Genomic DNA, 27,103 nt, shown 5'->3' on the forward strand with positions numbered 1-27,103 from the left:
CCGCCGCCTTCCCCCTGGCTGGGATCGCAACTCACCAAAATTCTCACGGCGTGCTGTCTCCTCTTTTTTCCTTTTTATGGTTGTCTCTCCTCACTGTATATATCTTCTTACTTCAGCGAACTCCAGTGACCTTCCTACACCTATCCCCACAATTCTGTGTCTCCTGGTTTGTTTCTGTGCTGGATCGGTTCCCCTCTGTCCCCACACTGCCCTACACCAGCTCTCTAATGGTCGGCCATCTTCCTCGGTCTCTAGCCATATATTTATAAAGCTGAAGTCACTTTCTTTTCATACACTGTATTCCAATATTTTACATAGGACATTCATTCATTAGGCAGAAAAAGTGAATTTCACATGAAATGACTTGGTTTTTACATCCAAGGGTCAGACTGGGAGTAGACTCAGGCAGACAGATTCCTTGCTAATGAGGAGTTATCTGTGATGACAACTGCAAGAATCTTAGAATATGCTGTGTAAGAGACATACATTTGAGAGAACAAAAAAGATGGAGATTTTAAGACACAATAGGATTTTCAAGCAGAAGTTAGTGAGACTAGCCATTCTCTCATGAGGTCCAACTACTTCCATCATAAACTAATCACCCTTGGCACACACTTTCTGATACGGGACATAAAGTGTATGAAATATCAAAGAATAGTCTTTTGGGGATATGATACTTTAGGTTTCAAGGTCTAGTATAAAAAGTAGCCTGGGGCCTGGTGCAATAGCTTAGTGGTTAAAGTCCTTGCCTTGAACGTGCTTGGATCCCATATGGTCACCAGTTCTAATCCCGGCTGCTCCACTTGCCATTCAGCTCTCTGCTTGTGGCCTGGGAATGTAGTCGAGGAAGGCCCAAAGCTTTGGGACTCTGCACCCATGTGAGAGATCCAGAGGAAGCTCCTGGCTCCTGGCATCAGATTAACTCTGTTCCAGCCATTGTGGGCGCTTGGGAACTGAACCATCGGACAGATGATCTTCCTGTCTGCTTCTCCTTCTCTCTGTATATCTGCTTTTCCAATAAAAATAAATCAATCTTTTTTTTAAAAAAATTGCTTGTATAGTTAAAAGCAGTTGAATGTCAACTCATACTGCCACTCAAAAGGCTATGCTTGGGATATTCTACCCCATCAACAAAGCCCTGTGCAGGGAAGAAATAAATGTGGATACAAATGAATCTCTTCCCCGCAAACATGTGCAAAAAACACTTGTCAATTACTGTAAGAATATCTTTAGCAGAGAACAACTGAAGTATAGAATTGGTGGCACCTAAGCCAGACACAGACTGCCCCAGCCTACCTATGTGGATGCACACTGGGTGAAAGCAATCATTCTGTGTGCACCTCGGGAATATGCTACTCTGAGGGGACAAAGTGCCAGGGGCACTGGCCTCAGGCTCCCAAGCTGTGCCCCCTCATCTCTGGCCAGTATGGTTCTCATCATCCTGCTGCCCACAATGTTAAGAAAATAAACAGACCTAACATGCTCCATAAGCAGGGAACGGGGACTCTAACCACGTGCATGAAGTATGCCTATTATGTATGCCATGGCTCTGGCAATTGTCAGACGTGTATCAAGATCACCTGCCTAAATTTTGAAGACATGAAGATTGTCATCTTTTTATGGTGGCAGGAGTCCATGCAAGATTTGTAAACAGTGATACAAAATACTATAAATATAACTTAAAACTGCTTGTGTAAAACAGAAGAAATCCAAATTTACAATGGGTACAAAAAAACAGATGTCAGCTTTATACAGAGTTCTTCCTCCTGTACCAACAGATTTTTTTTTATTATTACAAATATAAACCTGACCTGAAAAACTGGGATTTGGGGGAAGAGTTATCTTTCATCTAAAATATCCAAAGGATGCTTACTCTGTTAACATCTCTAGAGATATTCTACTGCCAGAGACAGTTGTGAAGGTGTGACTTTGGAGGCAATTAGTTTAGTGTGGAGCCCAGGCCTGGAGTCCGCTGCATTGCTAGCCATGGGAGTAGCTGCTGCAGCATCCTCTGCTCCTCCAGTTCATCCTGCAGCTTCTGGTGGACACTGGCCTGCAGGGTTGCCAGTGTGAGACACCCCTTTGGGGGCAACTCTGTAGACAGGATATGCAGGAGCTGAAGTAGGCAAGCCAATTGATCCAGTGAGGAATCTCTTTCCCACAAAGAATCTCTGCCAATTTTACTATTCTAGGAATCTTAGGATGAATTCCACAACAGTGTGATGTCCAGGGTCAAGAGGGTCAAGAGGTCTGCTTGTCTGCCTCTGAAGGCTGACTAGGTGATCTCTATGGTACTAAGCTATCCAAAAGACTAGGGATCCTTGACAGTCTCATAAGCTTATGAATCATCTGAAGGAGCAGGGTAAAACGAAGATTAGGATTCACTTCATCCGTGATGGGGCAGAGATAATAGCATCTCACAAATTCCTAGATGATGCTAGCCCACAAAGCCGACCTTGAGCCCTGATAAAGCTGAAGAGAAGTGATTGCAGTTTTTATGCATCAAATGATAAGCATTGCCTTTCTATTCTATTCCCAGTTCCTCTACAATTTTTTTCTTTATCATCTTCTAGGAAGTCAGTGCTTCTTAAAACAGCAGCTTGTTTAAATTGAAATGATTCTCCTAGTTTAGAACCATTTCCTGGCAAAATTTCAAATATTCCACAAAAGGGTAAGGATGACCACCATAAGCAAATTCTTTACCGAAAACTTCCATTCATTCATTAAAAACTCCAATTCCAATAAGTGAGGTGTACTTGTTCATCCAGCACATGTCGTACAAGTTGAGCACCACTAACTGGTTAGCCCCCTTCCTACTTCTCCCTGTTGCTGCTGTCACCACCTTGTCCACCCCCGTGGCACTCTTCAGGGGGTCTGGGCTGGGTGCTAAACTCTCAGCCATGGTGGAAAAATCGGGCAGCCTTGGCGCTCCATGGGCTCCGCCAATGGGAGCATGTGCAGGGCAAGGACAGACCTGTGGCAGGCCCCAATCAGGCTCAGGCAATTCCCCTTGGCTGCGGACATGTGGGCAAGATCCACATTCTCTTTTTTTCCTTCCTGTATGTAGGGTAGGGGTGAGATAATGGCAGTAACCATACCCAGCCTTTCAACCACCCCATTAATCTGGGATGGGGAACCAACATCCAATATCGAACCATGGTCTCAATGTCACATACTGTGAGGATTCTGCCCAGGTGGTTTCGATAGTTATGAAGTATTCTCAATATTGCCACTTCAAGGATGAGAAAACACTTCCAATATCCATTAAATTACATGGTGAACCTTCCACTCTTCATTCACCCAGATATTTGCTGGCATCATTTGGCTGGAGTAGTTGTCCATTTTGTTCTGTTCTTCTTCTGCTATAGACCCAGATGTCATCTCTAGGTCCAATGTGACTCAGTACCTGCTGTCCACTCCTCCATTTTTTCCAGTGAGGAGTAACAGTTCTCATAGGTGGGCCCAAGGATCCAGGCATGAACGGACCCCTGTTCCCTAGGGCTCATGGGTCCAGCACCCACTGGAATGGGATTGACACTGGTGTCCACCCCCATGGCCAGCAGCAGTGCTGTAGTGGCTGTGCAGGCACATGTGAAGGCTTTGGCTCATCCAAAGCACTCAGCAGGCTGCCTGACCGATCTCAGCAAAGGGTTGGTGGAGACTCCATATTACAATATTGATTAACAGGTAGAGGAGCAGCTTTGTTTAAGACACCACATCACTGGCCCCACACTAATCTGTTTCTAAAACGTTTAATGCTTAGAATTTTGTATTAAAACACTTGTGGAAAAATTCAGAATCAATTAGCATATATAGAAACAAGTAAGGATTTTAAGACAAAGCAGACCTGGAATTGATTAGCTGGGCCATTTGCCAGCTGTATGATCTTTGGGTGTTAGCTGAACTCTCCAAACCCCATCTCTGTGTCTGAAATATTTCTGACAAGTAAGCACCTAGCAGATATTAGCTATTTCTGTACTTTCTCTAAGCAAAGCTGTGTCTGATATGCTTCAGAAATGGACTATTCTTCCCTGCTGAAACTTATGCAGGTGGAGTGCATACGTAATCCAACAGGTAAATCCATTTCAGATATCACATCTTATACTGAAGTGCCTCCTCATGTTGAAGGCTCCTCCATTTCCCATTCAGCTTCCCTCAAATGTGCATTCTGGGAGACAGCAGGTGATGGCTCAAATACATGGAGCATTGCCATCTTCATGATGGACCAGGTGGAGTTCTGGGCTCCTGGCTTAGATCTGGCTGTAACAGGCATTTGGGGAGTGAACCCATGGATGGAAGAACCCTCTTTGTCTTTGAAACACACTGAAAATAAATGGATTTTTAATTGTTAAAGATAAATACTCCAAGAAATAGAAGTTTCTATGTTCTCCTTCCATATTGGCTTTGGTAATTTGATTTTGAGAAGTATTTTATTATATAGCCCAGATGCAGATTAAGAGGCATAATAACAGTTCTAATCTAAATATCTTCTAATAGAGTGCAGTTTTGGTTTTACACACACACACACACACACACACACACACATATATTAAAGAGCTAATTATTTTTATACAAAATACAGATCAAATTTTATGGAGAGAAGAAGGGACAGAAAGCAAACCTTCCATCTGCTGCTTTACCCCTCAAAGTGGCCGCAATGGCTAGAGCTAAGCCAAGTCAGGAACCTGGAGCTTCTTCCATAGAAGAAGCTTGGGGCTTCGCATGCCTATGCAAGGCCCCAAGGCTTTTGGCCATCTTCTACTGATTTCCCATAGCATCCTATTGATAACTTGATTTTACTTGCTTCTCAACTCCTACTAGAATGTATTTATTCCTGTAAGGATTTGTAGGCCACTCCTGATTCCTGGCTTTGGAATGGTCTGACCCTTTTTGTTGTGGCATTTGGAGAATGAGCCAGCATGAGATCTGACTGATGAAAAACAGATTGGTTTACTTGAAAGGGAGAATGAACATTGAATTCTAATTTTCCAGGAGCTTCAAGAATATTTTCATGTGTAGTTTCTTTGGGTCATTCAAAATTTTTATTTATAATTGTGGCAGGAGCTGGGAATTGAGGTCATCTAGCTGCTGGCTTACCCCCTAAATATGTGCTACAATCAGAGCTGGGCCATGTTGAGGTACAGTCTGGAACTCCATCCAGGTCTCTCACATAGTGATAAGGATCCAGCTGATTGAGTTATCCTGTGCTTACATGGTATTTATACTGTAACTAACACAAAAACTGAAGAAATTGTCTTTTAATACACATAATTTATCATCCAATTCATTGTGAGCCATTTTCTTCAGTTGAGTACCTACCTCTCATCTAAAACCTCACACACACACACACACACACACACACACACATTTTGCATATTTCCAAGTTGTACTTTATTTTACTTACTCTTTCCATCTTTTTTTTCTTTCAAATTACTTGCTACTCCTTTAAGTCCTATTGCTTCCAGAGGTTTTCCAGATATTTTCAGGTATTATGCTTTCTAATTCACATTCCACTTTAAATGTTACAATTGGACAGGATTTTAACTTTGTCTTCAGATGTAAAAATCCCCAATCATAGCCTCAGTTAAATCCTGGTAAATTAAACATCTGCTAGGCCTGGAGGTAGTCCTTTCTGTTGTAGTCTAGGAAATCAGTTATGTTAGAATGCTTCTTCCTTGTAATGTCCACTAGTCATCTGACACTGTGCTATGCACATTATCCAATAAAGGCAGGACTACTGGAATGAATCAGAAGACCTGCTGCCACTTCTGAGTTCTGTGGCCCTAACTTCTCAGAGATCTAACCTCTTCATTTAAATAAATGGAATAAACTTTGCAAGCATTGCTTTTTTTGGTTAAATAAATAAAATTCAGTGCAGGCTGATTGTGACATATAATAGTAAAAAGGCAAAGACTCTGCCATTAGAAAGACCACAGTGAGGCTACTTTTGCAACTTGTTGACCTTGAGTAAGTGAGCTTCTTTGTACTTTGTTTGCTCAGCTGCAAATAGGAAGAACAACAGTAATCACTATATATACATGAGGGGCATGTGGGACAGCATATGAACCCTTCAGTATAGTGTTTGATGTCCAGCAGCATTTTTCTAAATTAAGTTCTATTTTACCATGGTTGTAATATGAAATTGGAATCTTAAACTGGAAGATGGATGAAGCCTGTGAAACCATGGGTAGCTTTTCAGCACTCTGAAGGGCTTTTCTGACTCTGACTGGACTTATCTCCCCATCAATCTTTATCACATATCAGCAAATGGTCATTCCTGAGAAGTTTCAAAATAATTGTGACTTTTTATCTCTTTTGAAGTTTTCCAGAATGCTATTCATCATTGCTGAAGGTGTGTACTAGATATGATTTCAATTGAACAAACAAACAAAAAATCCTCGAGCCTTCATACGCTGACCACCATCATCATGGGTCGTACACATGCTTCAGAAGAAGGCCTGTCCTGGTCAGCTCTACCCTTTTGCCAAAAGATCCCCAGCCACAAAGGGCATGACTCACAATGGGCCTAATGCTGAGGGACCTGAACACAACCTTACACACACCATTTTGCAGTGGATAGTAAGAACTGAAAAAAATTTAAATCTAAAGACTTGCTCCTGGTCTTCCTGAGGATGTCCACCAGTATTAAGAAACAGTTGTTATTTGAAAGCATATTGAGAAGAACAGAAAGGATAAGGGTTCTAAACACTCCAGAGTCAGAATGGAAAATTGATTTTAAGAACTGGCTGGATAGCATTTGCAATACATGTCAATTTTCTCCTAAAAGTTGGAGCTCTAAGTCATCAACAGCCTTTGACCTGGTGGCAAAATTTTGTCAATATATCCTTGCATCAAAATTATTGTTTACTAAAGAAAAAATACATTTTTCTCTCTGCTACTTCTGATACATCTTAATATTTCATGTGAATTTCATCTCAACTTGAAAATTTCTGAATTTTTATTGCATTTAGTTTTTTTAAAAATTTATTTTAAAATTTCTTGTAATGTCAAATATATAGAGAGGAGGAGAGACACTGAGGAAGATCTTCCATCCATTGATTCACTCCCCAAGTAGTTGCAATGTCCGGAGCTGTGCCAACCTGTGCCAATCTCATTCCTGTGCCAAGTCGCAAGGGTTTGGGCCATCCTTGACTGGTTTCCCAGGCCATAAACAGGGAGCTGGATGGGAAGCAGGGTACCAGAATTAGAATCTATGGCCAAATGGGATACTGGTATGTGCCAGGCAAGGACTTTAACCACTAGACTACTGTGCCAGGTCCTTCTTGCATTTAGTTTTAAGCTCTTTAACTTATATTTACCTAAAACCAGAGATTCTTGTGGATAATGATTAGTTCAATGTTGAATATATTCTGTTACACTCCCTCCCAGATCTGCAAGCACATCAATGACCTTTATGAAGACCTGTGGGATGGCACATACCTGGTTTCTATGCAGGAGGTTCTTTTGGGTGTGAAGCTGGTCAGCTTTCCTATCCTTCTGATGAGTGATCTAAGAAGTTCATGTTACTGGCGCAGCAGGCCATCTTGCTTCATGCTAGGGCTATGAGTGACCAACACTGCCAGCGCTTCCAGCTTGGTGTGAGTGAGGGGGACGTTTTGGGAGGGAGTAGAAGTGATAGATCATGGACTTTTTTCTAATTCATACTTAGAGTTTACAAGGGATATAATTTCAGGTTGTATAATATATATTTTTTATCCTCATGAAATCAGGAATCTCATTTTTCCCCTAATTCATGTATTTTTGTTTCAACATGGAGTTAGAGAGATAAAAGCTTCTGGATTCTGGCTTTGGATCAGCTTAGCTCCAGCCATTAGGGAGGGAACCATCATATGAAAGACCTTCCTCGGGCCTGGTGGCATGGCCTAGTGGCTAAAGTCCTTGCCTTGAACGCCCCAGGATCCCATATGGGCGCCGGTTCTAATCCCAGCAGCTCCACTTCCCATCCAGCTCCCTGCTTGGGGCCTGGGAAAGCAGTAGAGGATGGCCCAAAGCTTTGGGACCCCGCACCCACATGAGAGACCCAGAAGAGGTTCCTGGTTCCTGGCTCTGGATCGACGCAGCACCAGCCATTGTGGAGACTTGGGGAGTGAAACATCGGATGGAAGATCTTCCTCTGTCTCTCCTCCTCTCTGTATATCTGGCTTTCCAATATTAATAAATCTAAAAAAAAATCCTTGTTGTGTATGCATGAGGATCCCATATGGACAAATATGAATGCTGCATTCCCAATCTAGCTCCCAGATTGTGGCCTGGGAAAGTAATAGAGGATGGCCCAAGGCCTTTGGGCCCTGTACCCATGTGGGAGACCTCGATGAAGCTCCTGGCTCTTGACTTCGGATTAGCTCAACTGCAGCCATTACCGACAACTGTGGAGTAAGACAGCGGATAGAGGATCTTTTTCTCTTTACAAATCTGACTTTCCAGTGAAAATAACATAATCTTTTAGAAAAGGGAGGTGTCTGAGTATAAGAGTGATTAATGTATCCAACTGTCCTGATTTAATTTTCTGTGACTATTAAAAGTTGGAGGGTATTTTCATATCTACTGATTGATTTTTAAAATTTTTGTTAATAAATTAAGGATCAGCAGGGCTGAAGAACCTCCATCTGCTGAGCATGCCCTCCTGGCAACATGGAAATGACAAGGAGTGAGGGGAAGATGATGATGATGATAATGATTCCTGCTGTGATGTGGGCCACCCAGCCAGCACTGCTGTCGCTGCAGGGCTGTAAAGGTTTAAGTGTCTCTAGGTCTCTAGGTCTCCAGTTGGGACTACCAGTACTGCCATCAGAGTCTGAGAGGTTCTGCATCTCCAAGTAGCTTAGCTATCATTTGCCTTTTGTTTCCAGCTGGGAATTTGTGTCCCAGTGAATGCCATTTAAACTAATTGTGCCTCTTGTCAGCAGATGTCACTGCAGAAAGCAATTCTCTTTATCTGAAGAAGATTGACACCAAAAGAATCATGTTTGGATGTATCAAGTTCGCTCTGACTTAGAGACCCATGGCTTTCTGGTTGCCCTGCTGTCTTGTGTAACTCTAGACAACAGAATTTAGGGAAGGTTTAGTGGACAGCATGACAGTTGATTGCTCACAGCTTCACAGTCCAGACTAACTGGCACTTTTGCCCTACCTCTTTGGCCACTAGAGCCTCACCACACAGAATATTGTTTGTTTTCAAAATAGCCTGTGATTTCCAAACTCACTGCCTAAAGTTTCTCTAGCCTTAGTTAATGGAGGATGGAGATTTTTTTAAAATTGTATTTTGGAAATTTTTACATTGTTGATTAGGGTAAAAAGTTACAAGGGCTAACGGGAATATTGAGGAGAAACCCCAGCCAGTCTCCCACCTACCCCAGGTCCCGGATATAGGGCATACTCTGAGATCCTTGCCCAAGTGGTCCCAGTAATTCACCAGTTATGCATTGCTGCCAATCTCGCCACTCCAGACACAGTGAGGCTGTTGAATAATCTACTGATTAACATAGTCTATCATAGAGTCTCTCTTTGTTCAGTGTTTCACTGCCAACATATAGCTGTGGTGGTTGACTGACCTGTTCTATCTTCTGTCTTTTCTTGATTAAGGTTCTGAATCCGCCATTTCAGTTGAAGGGATCCCCAAAGAAACTTTGAGGTGTTCCCAGACCAGAATCCTATATGTATTAGCAAGTACAGGACCTGGCACAGTCCGTCTCCCCATTCAGCTGGTGGTTGCAATTGCTGGGTTTGTTCCATCTTGAGCCTTGACTTCCACTGAAATCAATGAGTGTTGCAGTCTGTCCTGGTTCTGCTCATCACATATCATCCCATACTCGGCCATCACACCAACCAGTGGGAGCTGCAGCCTGGTCAGAGCAACCCCCAATAACCCCCACCAGGCCCATCCCTGCCCTAATTTGCCAATATGTGTAGTAGCCTAGTTCAGTCTGCCCCATATCCCATTGGGCTCTCGTAAATGTCAAAGGGTATTGGAGCTTAGTTCCATCCAACCAGCTCAACTGTCCATCCCTCACGGATGTTGTTGAGTGCCTCTCTGTCTAGCCATCCCAACCCCTGTCCTAGTTATTATTGTGCCCTCCATGGGAATGTTAGCCCAAGAGGGGGGAGCCCACTATTTCCCTCCCAGGTCACTGTCACTCCCGGATTATGCTCTCTCCAGGTGGCCCTGTGGTTGGACTTAACAGTATTGGCCCCTGGTGCCAACTTCTGCTATGGCTTAGCCCCGACAGCTCTCACCCCCTCCAGTTTTGTTAACGCTAGTAGGAATAGTCCACCCTTCCTCACTCTTCCCTGATCTGGTCCACATGAGGCACACAGGTGCTGCAGCCCTTCCTAGTCTGGTCCCAGCTCATGCTCTCCAGTGAGAGTAACTGTCCAGCAAGGGAACCACCCCTTATTCCCCTGTCAGCTCTGTCCCTCCCTTCCTGACTCTCATGTGTGGTGGTTGGGTGCTGTGGTCTCATCTGGCACAGGCAACCTCACCTTGGTATTCTGTGTTGTATCCTGCTTTTGTTGAGACTGAACCTGGCTCAACCCACACTCTGCTCTGGCGTTCGGATTTGCCAGTTGATGACGCGAACTGATCAGCCTGGTCTGTCCCCAACCCATGGCAAATGCATGCCAGTGGTGCACTTTTTCTGGGCTGTTTCCTTCCATGCTTCCTGCACTTATTTGTAGGATCCTTGTCCTGTCAGAGGAGTTGCTCAGGCTCCTACATCAGAACCCCTCCTGGTGTCAGGTTTCACGCATAGCAGTGGGTCCGTGGGCCAGCACTACTCAATTCATCTCCTGTCCTAGCAGGAGCAACGTCTTTACTGGCCTTCAACCCATTCTGGTTCTTGCTGTTGAATGTTTCAGCCCAGCACGGCTCGTCCATACCCACATATAGCACATGCATGGCTCAGTTGGGATTGAAACCCAGCCTAGTCCATCCCACATCTACCATAGTCCTCCAGAACACCAGAAGGTGTTGCACTATGACCCGGCCCGGTTCGCTAAGTCCTAGTCTACACTTGTGCCAAGGGAGGCTACAACTGTGTCCCAAACAGAATGCAGCCCCATTCCAGCTTGTGCGCCCCTTGGTGGGAATCTTCACCCAGCTCCCCAACTGGACCTGATCATAGTCAATTTTAAGCGTGCCAGTGGTTGCTCTGGCTCAGCACAGTCCCTCACCTGTTGCAATCCCTGCCCTAGACACTATGGCTAAGCTCCTTGGTCTCACCCAGCTTAGACTGTCACCATCCCCACTCCTAAGTCACCCAGTGGGATTAGAATTTCCACAGGGTGTGGCCTAGACCCACCCATACAATCCAACCCTGGATATGGTTCTCTAGTGCTAGTTAATGTCATGGCCCTGCCCATGGTGACCCCTCTGCAGATCCATCATCATGGCAGGTAATGGGGACATCCTGCTGGGCATGACCAGAGCCTGAGCTTTTGAATGAACTGGTATTTGGTGCTCAGCATTAATAAGTAATTACAGGTTCTTCAGAGGAAGATTTACTGTCATCGGGAATCTTGAGGATTGATTAACGGCTCCAAAGCACTGTGGGTTCAGCATGGAGCTACCTAAGCAGCACATCAAAGAACCAAAATCCCAGAGCTCCCCTGCCGGGTGGCCATCAAACTAAGCCTGGTGCCAAGTGGCACACTGGCTGCCTGAGAGTGGCTCACCACGTGCACATGGTGGCCAGTGCACGCAAAGCAGTCATGAGAGGACCCGTGGTGCCCTGGGGGGCCTCCGCAGCCTGGGGCTACAGGAAGTTGAAATCCCCAGACTCAAGGATCCGCCCCTTCCCAACCCCCTCCCCAGCTCAAGCCAGAGCAAGCAGTAGGAGGGGTCGGACCTGCCTAACAAAGCCAGAGACCTACTTCCAAGAGGTCAGCTCCTGGGGCTCTGTCAGGCAGGCCCGAGAGTGGCTCACCACGTGCATATGGTGGCTGGTGTGTGCAAAGCAGGCATCAGACGAGCATGAGACGACCTGTGGTGCCCTGGAGGGCCTCCTGGATGGAGATTTAACTTGAGTGTTTTTGGCTGCTTATTTTTCTTGGATGGTGCACTAGAAGCAATGATCAGAGTGTAAGAGGAACATTCTCTATGTGCACTCCTTCAGTTATAGCCCAGAATCTTTTTGCAGAAAGTGATTAGGACATATCCCTAATCCCTAGTCATCTCCTTGATTTCTTTTCCAATTGCCTTTGTATCATGCATCTTTTGTTTTTATTTTTACACGTGTTTGATTGAGAGGCACAGTTACAGAGCAGGTGAGATATAAAGAAAGAATGAGGTCTTCCACCCACTACTCCATTCTGCAAATTGTTTTAGCAGCTGGGGCTTAGCCAGGCAAAAAAGTCAGGAGCCAAAAACTTATTCCATGTCTCCCATGCAGGTACAGGGTCCAAGTGTTTGGATTTTCTCCCACTGCTTTTCCAGGTGCTGTAGAAAAGAGCTGACTAGGCAAACGAACAGCCAGGTTTTGAACTAGCGTCTATGTGTGACACAGTCACTTTAAGTGGAAATGTACTCCACTGTTTCACAGTGCTGAAACTGTACCTCAAATATATTTCTGTCAAAATTTATTCTACCAAGGGCCATTTGGACACTTGTATCATTAACAGGTCACAGAAGCTACATAGAAGGACATAGATTTGCCCTGGGCCCAGTGTGATAGCCTAGTGGCTAAATTCTTACCTTGCATTCATGGAGTTTCCATAATGCAGCCAGTTCATACCTCTGATGCTCCACTTCCCTTTCAACTTCCTGCTTGGGGCCTGGGAAAGCAGTGCCCCAAGCCTTAGGACCCTGCACCCACATGGAATACCTGGAACAAACTCCTGGCTTCAGATTTGCTCAGATCTGGCTTTTTTGGCTATTTGTAGAGTGGATCAGTGGATGGACAAGTCTTTTCTCACTGTATCTCCTTCTATCTGCCTCTGTCCTCATTGCTCCACATGGCAAGCTACAATGTGCGAGCACCCACAGCGCCATTGATTTACAAGGGTAAAACAAAACTTAATAATTGAAAAACACTAACAGATTCCTTTGCTGTTAGTTCTACTCAGTTCCTGTGTGAGATTTGCAAGTAAACTGACCATACTCTTTTTGCTGATATTGATTTATTTTTATTGGGATGTCAGATTTAGAGAGGGAAGGAAAAACAGAAAAATCTTCCATCTGCTTGTTCACTTGCAAAGTGGCCACAACAACCAGAGCTCGGCTGATCCAAAGCAAGGAGCCATGAGATTTTTTTCAGGTTGCCCACAAGAATGCTTTTGGATATGCTTTACTGCTTTCTCAGGCCACAGGCAGGGAGTTGTAAGGAAGTGGAGCAACCAGGACATGAATTGGCTGCCATATAGATTTCAGTGCATGCAAGATGAGGACTTTAACCACTAGGCTATGCACTGGGTCTTGAACATATTCTAATGAGAGTGATGTTTCTTATTTTTTAAAAAGATTTTTTTTTATTACAAAGTCAGATATACAGAGAGGAGGAGAGACAGAGAGGAAGATCTTCCATCCGATGTTTCACTCCCCAAGTGAGCTGCAATGGCCCGTGCTGCGCCAATCCAGAGCCAGGAACCAGGAACCTCTTCCAGGTCTCTCACATGGGTGCAGGTTCCCAAAGCCCTGGGCCATCCTCGACTGCTTTCCCAGGCCCCAAGCAGGGAGTTGGATGGGAAGTGGAGCTGCCGGGATTAGAACCAGCGCTCATTTGGGATCCTGGGGCATTCAAGGCGAGGACCTTAGGCACTAGGCCACACCGCTGGGCCTGAGAGTGATGTTTCAATCCTAACTTTAGTAAAACTAACTGTCACAAAAGGAAAACAAGCAGAAGAAAAAATATGGAAGTAGTATTTCCTACAGAAACTATCTGGCAAATATATGATACAAAATTACTGAGCCTTGGACAGGCAGCAAAGGCCCTGGGATTCTGTCCTCACGATTATATGATGTTCAGGACTGGGAAAGGGTAGAAAATAATTTTCTTTGGGGTATGTTTATTAAGCATTCATATACCTCCAAGCTTTTGTTTGATTTGTGTACTTCATGCAGAACTGAAAGATGATTTTCCTGCAGTAATAGCACGCTTCCTTTGAAGTGGGTTACTTCCTAATTTTTACCTCTCACTTTATATATGTTTTTTTTTTTCTGTATATTTAACATGTTTTCACCATGTATTATTCTTCATTTTCTGTGGTTAGAAATTGGCTCTCTTGAGAGCCTATTCCTAGAAGCAGTGTTGGGTCACACTTAAAAAAAAAGTATACAAGAAATGAAAAGTATGATCAAAAGACCCAACACATGAGTTATGGGAGTTCCAGAAAGCACAGAAAGAGAAGTTGGGATTAAAGATGTATTCAATGAAATAATAAATAGAAGGCCACAGAACTCCAATGACAGAGTTGATCAAAAGCGAACTTCACCATGACATGATAATCAAGCTCTCTTCGGTTGAACAAAAGAAAAAATCCTTGATGTGCATGTGAAAGTATTGAGTGACTTATAGTGTACCCCCAATCAAACTCATAGGTGACCTCTCAGAAGAAACACAAGAGGCCAGAAGAGAATGCAGTGACATATTCCAGGTTCAAAGTGAAAAATTTTCAACCCAGAACGTAACCTACAAAGCTATCTTTTGTCTTTGAAAATGAAATAAAATTCTTCTATAATAAAGAAAAATTCAGTCTTGCTTCGATCCCACATGCTAGCCACCATGTGCAAGTGGTGAACTGTGCCCGGGCCTACCTGGGTTCGGGGGCTGCTTCCTTCAGGGTGAGTACACTGAGGGGGGAGGCCTCTATGACTGGATAGGTCCAGGGCCCACCCACCACCCTCATTGGGTGGTGAACAGGATTGGGGAGGGTCGTGACCTTGGGACTGGGGGTTTAAACTTCCAGCAGCCTCCTGGCTACTGGTGGGCCTCAGGACAGGGCATCTCATGCCTGGATCCCACATGCCAACCACCATGTGCACGTGGTGAACTGTCCCCGGGCGGCCAGTGTGCCATTTGTTGCCAGGCTTCGCCTGCTGGCTGCCCGGCCGGGACTTCTGGGGTGTTGGTTGTTTGAATCGCTGCTTAGGTAGCTCCAGGTTGAACCCACTATGCTTCTAGGACATGAATCAATCCTAAAGACAGTAACTCTTCCTTGGTAGAGTCTGTAATCACTGAACAATGCTGACCACGAAATACCAGTCTGTGTAAAAGCTATTGCTGGGAGCTTGTTCATCAGACTCATAACCTGTTACCTGACATGATGATGGATCAGGAGACTGGTCACATTAGACAGGGTCATAACATTACCTAGCACTCGAGAACCATATCAGGGGGTAGATTCTGTGGGAAATGTGTGGGCCACACCCTGTGGAAAGTCTAACCCCACTGGTTAGCTCAGGATTTTGGGTGATGATGGACTAAGCTACGTGTGACCAAGGAACTTTCCATCAGTCACAGGTAAAAGAACCCACAACAGTCTGGATTAGTAAAGGCAGCAGCAACCTAATGTGCATCCTGAATAGGGTATGGGGTGGGCTGGGCTGCAATATTCACCTGCTCATACATGGCCAAATGGAAGGCCAGACTATGCCGGACACTCTCCTAAAACCCATTGGCATGTATGAGAACCGGGTCTGGGAGTGGATCAAGTGGATGAACATGGGAAACTCCCCTGGTGGGTCATAGCTCCCAATGGTGAACATGTGGTCCAGACCTGAGGGTCAGACAAGCTGGGAAATATAGCTCCAACAGTTGGCTAATGTGTAAATTGGCAATGGAACAGGATGTACTGGGCAGGACTGAGCAAACCTTAGCCTACAATCGAAACTAGAAACCAGGATGGAACACAGGTCATGCCGAGCTAGGCTCTTGCACCTACTGGTCTGTGTGAGTCAAGGGTACTAAGCCACAATGTCTAAGGCAGAGGCCAGGACAAGTGAGGGACTGACCCAACCTGAGCCAGAGCAGCCAATGGCATGCGCATGATCTATGGCTGGGAACAGGCCTGGTTGTGGAGCTAAGGGGACACCCTAACTGGGTTGAGGTTCCCACCAAGGGGCGCATGTGCTGGAATGGGGGCTGAGTTCTAACCAGAAACAGTCATAGTCTCCCGTGGCACTAGTGCGGACTGGGACTGGATGAACCAGGCCTGGAAGACCCAACACCGTCAGGTGTCCTGGATGACCAGGGTAGATGTTGGACAGACTAGGCTAGGCCTCAACCGCTACTGAGCCATGTGTGAGCCATATGTGGGTAAGGATGAGCCATGCCTGGGCTGAAACATCCAACAGCATGAACCAAAATGGGTTGAAAGCCAGCCAAGAAAAGCCACTGTTCCTGCTAGGACAGGAGGTGAATTACGTAGGGCTGGCTCATGGACCCCCTGGTATGCACAAAATCTGGCATTGACAGGGGTTCTGATGGAGGAGCCTGGGCAACTCCTCTAGCAGGACACAGTCCCAGCAGATTAGCACAAGAAGCATGATAGGAAGCAGCCCAGAACAGGCCATGGAAAGTTTTTCACTGGCATACATTTGGCATGAGTCGGGTGCAGACCAGGCTGAATCAGTTCATGTCATCCACTGGCAAATCTGAACACCAGAACAGAGTGTGGGTTGAGCCACATTTGGTTGCGACAAAACCCAGTGCACAATATGGAATGCCAGGGTGAGTTTGCCTGTACTGGATGTGACTGCAGCACCCAACCAGCACATGTGAGAATGAGAAGGGAGGATGCAAAGCTCGCAGGAGGATTAAGGGGCTGGTCCCCTCGTTGGACAGCTACTTCCACCGCAGAGTGTGAGCTGGGATGGGGACAGATCAGACTAAGCAGGGCTACAACACCTGAGCCCCTCTTGTGGACTAGAACAGAGAAAAGCCAGGCTGGTCGGATTATTCCTACATAAATTAGAGTGGGTGAGGGTTGTTTGGGCTTAGCCACAGCATCAGCTAGCATAAGCTGGCAATGGGGGCTAATTCTGTAAAGTCAAACCACAGAACCACCCGAAGAGTGCATAATCCAGAAGTGAGAGAGAGACCTGGCTCCTCCCTCTTGGGTTACTACTCCCATGGGAGGGCATGAAAACTAGGACGGGGGCTCGGGTGGTTAGACAGAGAGTCACTCAACAACATCCATGAGGGCTGGATAGTTGAGTTGGTTAGATGGAACTAAGCGTAAATACCCATTGACAAGTACAAGAGCCAAATGGGATGTGGGACACACTGGACTAGTCTGCTACACATACTGGCAAGCCAGGGTCGGGGGCGGGCCTGGTGGGGGTTATTCTGGGTCGCTCCAACTAGGTTGCAGATCCCACTGGTTGAAGTAAGGGCCGAGCATGTGCTGGGCAGAACCAGGCTGGACTGCAACACCCATTGGTTCCAGTGGAAGTCGGGGCTGAAAACAGAACCAACCCAGCAATTGCAACCACAGCTGATCGGGGCAATGGACTGTGCTGGGCCGTGTGCTTGCTAGAACATTCAAGAATCTGGTCTGGGAATAACTTAAAGTTTCTTTGAGGATCTCCCCAATCGAAATGCTGGACTCAAAACCCTAGCCAAGAAAAGACAGAAGAAAGAACAAGTCAATCAACCATCTCAGCTATATGTTGGCAGCTAAATACTGAGCAAATAGAGACTCTATGATGGACTATGTTAATCAGTGGATTATTCAGCAATCTCATAGTGCTTGGAGTGATGAGACTGGCAGCGATTCGTAACTGGTGAACTATCAAAACCACTTAACCTTTGCTGAATCTGCTGTAGAGCCTATTGATTTTCCTGCATATGCTGTGCCAAAGGTACTTAAATTTGCTGGACTGAAAAAAGAAGACATTGCAATGTGGGAAGTGAATGAAGCCTTCAGTGTGGTGGTTCCAGCCAACCTGAACATGCTGGGGATTGACCCTCAGAAGGTCGACGTCAACGGGGGAGACGTTTCTATGGGGCATCCCATTGGGATGTCTGGAACCAGGATAGCTGTACATTTGCCTCACGCCTTGAAGCAAGGAGAATACGGTCTGGCCAACATTTGCAAGTATAGCCCACTGAAGTATAGCCAACTAATCTTTGACCAAAAAAACTGAAAGCAATCCAGAGAAAAATCCTAGTCTATTCAACAAATGTTGTTCAGATGACTGGATAGCAGCTTGCAGAATTAAGAAACAAGACCAGCACCTGTCACAGTATGCAAAAATCAGCTCTAAGTAGTTCAAGAATTTAATTCTCTTTTTAAGATTGATTTTCTTATTTTCATTACAAAGTCAGATATACAGAGAAGAGCAGAGACAGAGAGGAAGATCTTCTGTCCAATGATTCACTCCCCAAGTGTCCACAACAACCAGTGCTGTGCTGATCCGAAGCCAGGATCCCAGAGCTCCTCCAGGTCTCCCACGTGGGTGCAGGGTCCTTAAGCATTGGGCCATCCTCAACTGCTGTCCCATGCCATAAGCAGGGAGCTGGATGGGAAGTGGAGCTGCCAGGATTAGAACCGGCACACATATGGGATCCTGGCATGTTCAAAGTGAGAACTTTAGCCACTAGGCCATGGTGCCAGGCCCCTCAAGGACCTAATTCTACATGCAGGAGCCATGAAACTACTAAAGGAAAGCATCAGAAGCACTCTCAAATAAATTGGAATTGGTAGACTGCTTAGAAAAGATGCCAAATGCACAAATGAGACTACATCATTCTAAAAAGCTTTTGTAAAGCAAAGAAAAACAATTAGCAAAGTGAAGAAGCAATCAATGGAATGGAAGAAAATTTTTGCACACTGCACAAGTGATAGGGGACTAATATCCAGGATTTACACTCAGCTTCAGAAACCCAGGGACAGTGAAAGAAAAAAAAAACTTCTAAAAAGGGGCAATGGAAATGAAGAAACATTTTTCAAAAGAACAAATTCAAATGGCTAACAGACATATGAAAAGATGATCAGGCTTGCTTGCTTTCAGGGAGATACAAGAGATAACCACATTGGGGAACCATCTAATTCCAGTGAGACTGGCCTTCACTCAAAACTCAACTAACAATATCTGCTTGTGTAAATGTGGGAACAAAGGTACGCTTGTTCTAATTCATGCTTTATTTCAAGGCTTTTCATTTGTGGGGTGTATAGTGATGGAGTAATAGAGACTACCATATCCAGATGTGGAGATACAATACGGTATGCATCCCTACTTGCTGATCAAAAATAGACACCCAGTAAAACTTGGAAATTTGTAGATGATGGGCTGCTGGACTATCCGACATTGTCTGTACCAGCAACGTCGCGGCACACTTAAATAGCAGACTGCTGAAATCATGAATCCTTATGAAGGATTATGCAATTGTACCAACTTGGGGTAAAACCATCCAGGATTGGGAGCTTGGGAGAGATGAAAGAAATCCCAGTCTCTAAGAAATTGAACCATAAAATTCAAAAATTTAAAATACAAATAAAAAAAGTATAAAAATAATTTTAGGGCCAGATGTGCTGGCCTAGCAACTTACGTCCTTTCCTTAAAGGCACCGGGATCTGATATAGGCATTGGTTCTAATCCCAGAAGCCCTGCTTGTCATGGACGTCCCTGCTTTTGGTCTGGGAAATCAGTCGAGGATGACCCCAAGCCTTGGTAACCTGCACCCTCATAGGAGACCTGGAAGAGGTTCATGGCTCCTGGCTTTGGACTGACACCTCTCCAGCCATTGCAGTCACTTGGGGAATAGAATCATCAGCTGGAAGATCTTCACTTCTGTCTCTCCTACTCTCTGTGTATCTTACTTTTCAATGAAAACAAATACATTTTAAAACATATGATCATTTTAATAGTCCTGTTGTGTTAGAAAGAAAACAAAGTAAAAAGAGTCTCTTGAATGGAGAAACCAGGTCCTGGGAACTGGGCCTCATCAAAAATGCAAAAATTGACCCAACATTGCCAAACAGTAAGTAAGCAAATTATGTGGCTAGTTTAGAATCCTCCCTAAACTCCTTGGCCCAGGTGGCACTCCAACACAGCCAGAGATTCGACCTATTGTACTTTAAACAAGGAGGCCTTTGGATGACTATGAGAAAAACCTGCTGTTTCTATGCAAATCCATCTGGAATAATTAAATATAGTCTGTCTCTTGGCAAAAATCATCTCAAGGAAAGAGAAAAGTGAAGAGAAGATCAACAAAACTGGTTTGAGTGTTTCTTCTCCTAGTCACCTTGCTCACTGCATTGATTATGGCCTTATGCCTTGGCTTTTGGGTTGCTAGCAGGCTGTATTATTAATTCATTGGTTAAATATATAAAAAAGAATTAATAGTGCTAAATTTATGATCCCCAGTTCTCATTATAACTCCATTTCTCTGAATGACAATGTGTCAAAGGTTTGACTCTAGTTACTGGAAAAGGGACAAATGTGATATCCTGTCACAAAATGGAGTCACTTTGGTTCAGGCCTGCACAAGTTTCCAAACCTGTACTTTATGCTTCTCCACAAAATGCTTTTCCAGTTTCCTACTTTTAGGGCCAGATCACTAGGCTAACATGCCCTGCAACCCTCAGTTCCAGAAATCAATTTTGTATGATTGATTCACCCATTGTTCCTATGGCTGCCTCCTGTGGCTGCCCCAGCCTACCCAGTGACCCCATGGCAGCCTTCTGTGGTTGCTATAGCCTACCCATTGTTGAACCATTGTCTCCATGGCAGGCTCCTGTAGCTGCCCAACTCATATGGTTCCTATGGCTGTATAACTTTCTTTTTATAAAAACTCCACTAAGTTGCACCTCAGAATAATTCTGTGAAGGAAAGGAGAACTGACTCCAGGCAATTATTTTACCTGTCTCCTCAATACACTTTGCTGCTTAGCAGAGTAGTTTGGGGTGCACTTCTTTGGGAGAGGCTCAGTTTGGATGCAACAAAATAAGCCTAAAACATAGAACTCAAGTAACACAAGATTATTGAGACTGTTTCCCCTGAGGTAAGATACAGATTGGATTACATCTTCTCATGACCAGATTCCATGTTATAGTGTAAATGTGAACATGGAGACAGTCAACAAATAGAAAACACAAGTTCTGAGACTCAACATTGAAGCAACAATATGTAAATCAAGCAGCACATAAACCATTCAAGCAGGTAAGGGAAGAGTTTCCTATAAAATCCAAACTCATCTTTCACACATCAGCATTAGGACCAGACCCAACAAATGGAAAACAACAGCCTAAGAATCTCTTTTGAAACAAAAACAAATGAATCAATAACTTCTTGAATTCAGTCCCATAACCACACAGAAAATACATTGAATAGAATAAAAATTTTAAACCTTGACTATGTTAATCTCATCCAGGTTGTCACAAATAAGCCTACAACATAAACCACATTACTGAGTTTCCCCGGGATTGGATGCAAACAAGGTTGCCTCTTCTCCTTAACAGGATCCAGGTATACAATGGGAATGTGGTGATAGAGACAATCATCAAGCAGAAAACACAAGTCTTAAGCTTATTTTTGAAGCATAAACAAATTGATTAATTAATTAAGCAAAGGATATCTTACACAATCCAAACTATAAATTCACCAATTCACATGATGACTGGATCCAAAGGAGGAAGAATTACTATTTAGGGAATAATGCAATGGCACCAACCACAAACACAAAATGCTACTCATTTGATAAAACAAAAAAGGTAGGGCAGGAGACACTAGGAAGGAAAACTTACTCAAAGTGAAACACAGCAAAATCGGTTGTATGTATGTAAGATCTGTAAGCCTTCTTTGCAACAAGCATGGAAATAGCACCCATGGCATAATGGGTGGAGAGTATGAGGAATATGAAGAGAAGTTCCAAAACAAGGGTGTGGAGGATGTTTGTGGAAGTTTGATATACATAGGATTGTCTGTCAGCTGCCACAGGTTGTGTCAAGCTCCAGATCACAGTGACATTGCAGGCACTTGCATGGATAAGTTGAAGCAACAAGGTAATAGCACACCAACATTTGTTGGCCATGATCAAGTAAAATGTCAAAGCTCTGAACTTGACCTGCATTCTCAGCCATCACTCTTGCTTCATTCACACAACCTCATGTGGTTGTTTTGGTTACAGGGAGCATTCTGATTGGCTACACCTCTTAGCTCACAGGGCTCTGTGGCCATACAAGCTGTCCAATCAGCAGCTGCCTGGTCATAACAACCCAGAATTTTGCAGCCTCAGCATTCTAGAAAAGCCATGGTGAGACAGGCTCCTCACCCTGTTGGAGACAGGTGATGAGTGGCTGGAGTTCTGCTTTCTGTGGTTTTTCTCACCACAAATGCCCTACCAGGGAAGATGTTCAGCCTCCGTGGAAACAGCAGATCGTGAGTGTATGGGACTGGGTTCCCCCTGAGTGTGAGTGTGCAAATCTGCTGAAAACATAGTGAAGCCTAGGGCTTTTTCAACACTGGTACTATGAAAGTGTTTCACTTTTCATTCTATGAGGATCTCCAAGATCCAAACTGATTCTAGTTCTCCACTAGAGTCTTGCTTCCAAACTGAGCCTCTCCCCAAGAAGTGCAGCCCTGACTACTATGCTAAGCAGCAAAGTTTATTCAGGAAGCAGGTGAACTCACCGAATCACACCAGTAGCCAGAACTACACCAGCAAGCAGTTGGAAAGGGACTTCCACTGGGAGCCCAGGAAGTGAACCAAGAAAAAGAAATGCACATCCTGGTGGTCTGTTTGACTAGGGGCAGAGACACAACAGTAGATCCCAGGCTGTCAGTGCAGGAATAGGGTGAATTCCACAACCCTGTCTGCCCCTTAAAGCAGTATCAGGCATCATTTTGTTTATGGAGGCAAGGGCTATGGACAGAACTGCACATTCAATGAGCTGGCAGTGTACTCATTTCTGACTCAGTAAACTACAGCAATGTGGCATCCTCTACAAGTTCTACCCAAGATATGTCCAGGTAGCCCTTAGACCTGATGGCTAACAGATCAAGAACACCAATAGTGACACAGCAGGTGCCATTTTGTACATTGTGGAAAAACCTTAAGATAGCGGGGACAACAGTGAAGGTGTGCATGTGCTGAGCTCAGTGAGAGCTCACTGAGCTCATTGCATTGTACTCGTCCCACAGGGAAAATAATACCAACTATGGCATCTTACAGGTCAAAATAGACCCGTGTGCCCTCAGAAGTAACAGCCAATGGGTTTCGCAAGTTCAACACCAACAACAACCTAGTAAGATAGGACACTTGGTGTCTCCTTAACCCGTGACCTACTCCAAACAGAAGTGGGAGAAAGGTTGTACAGACAACAGTGCAGCCTCTCCATGGTGTCACAGGAGGTGGAGAGTGGTGAGCCGGGAGCTGGGGGCATGGAGACCATGGTAGAAGCCTGCCATAAGAACCCAGAGCTGGAACTTGCTGGAAGGATTGACACAAGTAACGGCAAACAAAGAACCGTGTATGATCTGCAATAAGGAAAATCGAACTGTAGACATGAGTGACAGAGCTAAAAACCTATTCCATGGAGAAGAACCTGATAACCAGAAGTAAAATGACCAAGAGCAAAAGAAGAGACAAAGGTACAATGAATATTACGGAAGACTCCCCTGCAGAGGAGCAAAACCCTTTGCCAATCTGAGTTAACTGGAGAAGGCATCGAGAAAGTGGGGGATACAAAATTCAAAACACTTGTTATAAAGTTTCTTATCAACAATGAAAAGCAGGTAAAGCAAGCATTCAAGGAATTTAAGGAATATGTCACACTGGAAATGAATTGGATGAAAACTCATATATCAGAAATGAAGAATACAGTGGAGTGAATTAAAAGTACAATGGGGAGTCTCCAAAACAGAATGAAGTTGGCAGAAGAAAGAATCTCAAAATTAGAAGATATTCCCTGTCACCAAAGGAAAACACTCAAAAAGCTGGAAGCAGAGCTGGATTAGATTGGAAAAAGTATGCAAGAATTGAAAGACAGTATGAAAAGGCCACATATAAGAGTTATGGGAGTCCCAGAAGGTGCAGAAAGAGAAACTGGTTTTACAAATATATTTAATGAAATAAGAAAGGAAATTTTCCCTAATCTGGAGAAAGAATTGGGAAACAACATCCAAGAGGGGCACAGAATTCCCAACAGGGTTGACCAACAACAATCTTCACCAAGACACATGGGTATCAAGCTCTCTTCAATTGAACATAAAGAAAAGATCCTGAAATGTGCACGAGAAAAAAAATCAACTAACATATAAAGGAATGCCAGTTACAACCCCAGGACACTCTACAGGCAAGAAGAGAATGGAGCAACATATTCCAGATTTTAAATCCAACAATTTTCAGCACAGGAAAATGTATCCAGAAAAACTTCCCTCTGTTTTTGAAAATGAAATAAATTTCTTCCACAGTAAAGTTAAAACAATATGTCTCTTCCAAACCTGCCCTACAAATGATACTTAAAGATGTTCTCTTGACAGAGAAAACGAATAGCATCCACCAAACCAAAGTCAAATATGAAGAACATTACAGTAAAACAGTAACAGAAAGCTAAATGAATGAACAACCCATTCCTAAATGACAGGACCAAATTACCACCCATTCATATTAACCATGAATGTAAATGGCTTAAATTCACCAATCAAATACCATAGATTATTAGACTGAATTAAACAACAAAACCCATCTATTATTTGCCTACAACAAACACATTTCACCAATAAGGATCAGAAGAACTATAACTCATGGAATTTTTTTGTTAGTTTCATCTCTTCAAAATACTTTCCTGGGCCCGGCGACATGGCCTAGAGGCTAAAGTCCTCGCCTTGAAAGCCCTGGGATCCCATAGGGCGCCGGTTCTAATCCCGGCAGCTCCACTTCCCATCCAGCTCCCTGCTTGTGGCCTGGGAAAGCAGGTTAGGATGGCCCAATGCATTGGGACACTGCATCCCCTTGGGAGACCTGGAAGAGATTCCAGGTTCCCAGCTTCGGATCCGTGCGCACCGGCCCATTGCAGCTCACTTGGGGAGTGAAACATCGGATGGAAGATCTTCCTCTCTGTCTCTCCTCCTCTATGTATATCTGGCTGTAATAGAATGAATAAATCTTAAAAAAAAAACGCTTTCTTCTGATTAAGTTCTTCAATGACTTATAGATCACTCAGTAGCATCATTTACTTCAAGTAGGTTCATGATTTTCATTTCTTCAGTGACACATTAGTCATTCATTAGCATGTTATTTAACCTCATGGTGCTGGTAATTTCTTTTTCTGCCTCTGCTTGATTTTGTATTGTAGCTTTTCATTTAAGGTGATATATAGTAATTGTATAATAGAGCTTATTACATTCAGATGTGAGGATACAATAAAGTATGCATCTCTACTTCTAAAGATGGACTCCCAATGAAACTGTTGACTACTTTGACAATAAGATGCTCAATTCTCTTCTGTAGTTCATGCCCACAATGATGAACATATGATTGTGTAGGAAGAAATATACTGTGGCAATTATATGGGAGAACTCAGCGAAAGAGGGAATTGCAGAAGGGGTAAGGGAAATCTCAGCGCCTATGGAGCTGTATCATAAAATGATAATAAAGGGCCTGGTGGCATGGTCTAGCGGCTAAAGTCCTCGCCTTGAACGCCACAGGTTCCCATATGGGCGCCAGTTCTAATCCCAGCAGCTCCACTTCCCATCCAGCTCCCTGCTTGTGGCCTGGGAAGGCAGTTGAGGACGGCCCAAGGAATTGGGACCCTGCACCCATGTGGGAGACCCGGAGGAAGTTCCTGGTTCCCAGCTTCGGATCAGCACGCACCGGCCCATTGCGGCTCACTTGGGGAGTGAATCATCGGACAGAAGATCTTCCTCTCTGTCTCTCCTCCTCTCTGTATATCTGACTTTGTAATAAAATAAATAAATCTTTTAAAAAAATGTTAATAAAAAGAAGTAAAATTTCAAAATTTTAAAAAAGAAAGAAAATGGGATAGCTGTTACCTGAACCAGCACTTAGTATGGGAAAAAAACATCACAGATGTTGTGCTGGGCCCAAGCTGCTGTGCTTGACTCAGGTTCTTACTGTGTCAATTAGTTTAATGATGTTTCTTCCACCATGAAGATTCTCCAGAATCTTAACTTTCATTTTCTTCTTTTTTAACTGACTCAAGAATTTTCTTTCTTTTTTTTTTTTTTTCACAAAGACTTTCTCATTGTTGATGATGTTAATGGCCTCAATATTTTGCTGTATGAACACCATGGTTTTGAAAATGTTGATAATCATGTGGTTACCCCTGAGTGTTCTCTCTCTCCCCCCTTTTCTCTCTCTATATCTATGTCTCCTGTCTCTCTCCTTTCACACACGTACACATGCACACACTCATACACACACATACGTTACCACTATGCTCTCATTGCATTGAAGTGATGCAGCCAAAGGAAACCTGGGAAAAGCTGGTACCATGCTGATAATATTTTCTGCTCCTGAAACTCCTTATGTATTATCCATCATGCAATATTTCATTTCAGTGAGAATATACGGTGGCTGGCACCATGGCATAATGTGTAAGGCACCATCTGCAGCACCAGTGTTCTATATGGGATGCTCCACTTTTGATTCAGCTCCCTGCTAAGGTGTTGGGAAAGCAGCACATCATGGCCCAAGGGAGACCTGGAAGGAGCTGTGGACTCCTGGCTTAGGCCAGCCAAGCTCTAGGCATTGTGACTGTTAAATAGGGAATGAACCAGGAGATGGATGATTCTCTCCCTCTGTATGTCTCTCTTTGTAACTCTTGGTTTTAAATTAAATACATTTTTAAATTTCGAATATTTTTGGACAATTCTTCATTCCATCCACTCCACTCAATCTTGCAATAAACAAACTCAATGTAAATTGTTTGGGCCTAGCCCAATGACTCCATGACCAAATCTTCACCTTGCATAAGCTGGGATCCCATAGGAGTGCCAGTTTATGTCCTGGTTGCTCCACTTTCCTTCCAGCTCCCAGTGTGTAGCTTGGGAAAGGAGAAGAGGAGGGCCAAAATACTTGGTGGACTGCAGCCACAGGGGAGTTGCAGCAGAGGCTCCTGGCTTTGGATCAACTCTGCTCCAGCCATTGTGGCCACTGGGGGAGTGAACTGGTGGATGAAAGAT

The 27,103-nt window shown here is 44.2% G+C and overlaps 1 pseudogene; it reads right to left on the minus strand.

The window, feature by feature from the left end:
• Positions 1-1,886: 1,886 nt before the first annotated feature.
• On the minus strand, positions 1,887-2,902 carry LOC131482525 (deubiquitinase DESI2-like; annotated as a pseudogene).
• Between the last annotated feature and the right edge of the window lie 24,201 nt (positions 2,903-27,103).

The sequence above is a fragment of the Ochotona princeps genome, chromosome 18, assembly GCF_030435755.1.
Source record: "Ochotona princeps isolate mOchPri1 chromosome 18, mOchPri1.hap1, whole genome shotgun sequence".
Lineage (NCBI taxonomy): Eukaryota > Metazoa > Chordata > Mammalia > Lagomorpha > Ochotonidae > Ochotona > Ochotona princeps.